Source organism: Onychostruthus taczanowskii, unplaced genomic scaffold (genome assembly GCF_017590055.1).
Source record: "Onychostruthus taczanowskii isolate IOZ18803 unplaced genomic scaffold, ASM1759005v1 scaffold1710, whole genome shotgun sequence".
Lineage (NCBI taxonomy): Eukaryota > Metazoa > Chordata > Aves > Passeriformes > Passeridae > Onychostruthus > Onychostruthus taczanowskii.
Genome location: NW_024498919.1, coordinates 1 through 2,216, shown reverse-complemented (window position 1 = coordinate 2,216; position 2,216 = coordinate 1). Strand labels below are relative to the sequence as shown.

General features: G+C 38.0%; 1 long non-coding RNA gene across 1 annotated transcript; it reads right to left on the bottom strand.

The window, feature by feature from the left end:
- Positions 1-20: 20 nt before the first annotated feature.
- LOC121333606 lies at positions 21-2,187 on the bottom strand. Its single transcript, XR_005952325.1, has 3 exons — positions 1,929-2,187; positions 1,035-1,181; positions 21-237 (listed from the first exon to the last, which is right to left on the bottom strand). It is a non-coding gene; the product is annotated as an uncharacterized LOC121333606 (long non-coding RNA).
- Between the last annotated feature and the right edge of the window lie 29 nt (positions 2,188-2,216).

The following is a 2,216-nucleotide window of genomic DNA, read 5'->3' as shown; positions in this document are numbered from 1 at the left end:
GTAAACATTAATCAGGAACTGAAGGCAGGCAAGTGACAAAACTCTAGCATATCAAACCTGGCAATTTGCCTCACTACATACCAAAGATGCTGTTGTATCCTGGCAACTGATAACCTCAATCTCCATGGGCTGCTTTCCCACATTTTTCAATTTTTCCAGCACTTCGCTGACACCAAGCCACTTGCAATCCATGCCACCAACTGATACAATGTAGTCACCTTCTTTTAGGCCTGCTGACTGTCAAAAAATTGGGCACAGGTTATTATCCAGAATTAGAGACATGTAAAATGTTTTTGTCATCACAGAGTATCTGTCCCAAAGGCATTTCACTCTTAGATGCTACAAACCCATTCTCTAGCCACACAAGTGCAACTTTCTCAAGTACACAAACTACCTCTGGAGTTACCATGGATGTGATTCTGCTATAATCAAATGTTGGCTGTTTTTGTGTTATTTTCATTTTTCTCCTTAAGTAAATAAACCCTGGGTTTTGCTATGCTATTGTCCCCCAGCAGACATTTTCTGCAGTGTTTAGTTATTTTTCATCATTATTTTTATTTGTATTTCTGTGGTTACTTCTGCCTTTTCTATAAGTAAACTGCTTTTCACTGCATGCTGCTTTATCCCTTTGGATTTTCCCTGGAAGAGCAACATTAAAAGTCAATAAAATATTCTTGCCCTTCTTTCCTTAGGCAAACACCACACCTTGTATTCTCTTCCTGATCCTTATTTTTCTTGCTACCTTTTACAGTATTTATCCCTTCTAACTTCCTGAATAAGACAGGAAGTAACATTTGCTTTTATTATTTGTGACTTTTTAACAATGAACAGATAAAGAAATCAACTCATGTGATGTTGGGGATATGGGTACTTTAAGAATCTGCAGCATATATAGCACTTAAAATGCATTCAGATTATATGAATTTACTATCCTCATGTACAGAACTCAAAAAATACTCCATCCACGAGTATGAAGTAGCTAAAGGTACATTTTGATGCTAGAGTCTGCAGAGAAATGGTTCCTATATACTTACAGCTGCAGAACAAACTGGATCAAGACAATAAACCTGTACTGGTGAACCTCCTTTCAGACTGAATCCAAGCTCTCCTGCTTCATGGTGAAGGCAAATGGTCCGTGGGGCTGTCCATCTCTGCTTGGCTGAGAACACTGTCAGTGGGCCCTGCAGGGAACACAACAGCAGGCATACTGTGCTTTACTGTCACTTGTAAGTGAGCATTTCTGGTTTTGTAAGTCATAATGCTTTAAGCTCATCTATTGTAGATTTTACTCAGGTTAACTCCCAGCTAATTCCCCGGAAATGCAAAGGGATTTCTTGACTGTTCAGTTGGTACTTCAAACAGAGTGGGATAAAGGCAACTGCCAAGTTGTTCCAGGATCTCTGTGAAGTTGTGCAGAATCCTCTGGCTGCATAGGCTGTAAGGTCCTGTATTACTCCACATCAGAGGAGATAAACAGATTCATGAAGCATTGCATATTCTGATCCTAACCATATTTCCAGTTCCTTTTGCTCACTGACACATACAGAGCCACCTGAAAGACTGGCTGTGTCACATGCAAGTCACACGTTCTGCATGCCTGTCTCCACAAACTAGGTATCTCTCCCTCCCCTTAAGTTGTGTGCAATTATCTCTTGAGACTTCATGGGACTTCTATTAAGGTTTTCAAGACTGAATGTTGTGCAAGCCATACAGAAATAGCACTTCTATTCTTTGCTTCTCTCAAGTAGACCTATACCTCTAAAGCTAGGAGGGATTTCTACAAAAAAAAAACTTCTGAAAAAAACTCAATTATTACAGGATCATTTTTTCAGGCTAAAATACTTGTGTCCCTTCCCTCACATTAGAGTGAATTTATTGTTGCTATCAAAATGGCAGAATTTGGTCAGCATCAGTATATTGTTACATACCAGCTTGTGAAAGAAGTCTTTAACTTTCACCTTGGAAAACTGAGGAGCAATTGTTTCTATTTTATGTTCTGTTTTAGCTGAAATAAAAAGAAAACAAAATTAATTTTAAGTATTAGTTAAAACAATCAAAATTTATTTTTCTTGCATTCCAAGCTACATAGGAATTTGTCCTAAATTCTTACTGGGCTGTGGAAAAATTGATCTTTGTGGAAGTTTGTTAGATATCAGAACTGCCTTAAAAATGTCTTCAGAGCTCACAGTATCAATATGGAAAACTTAAAAAAAAAA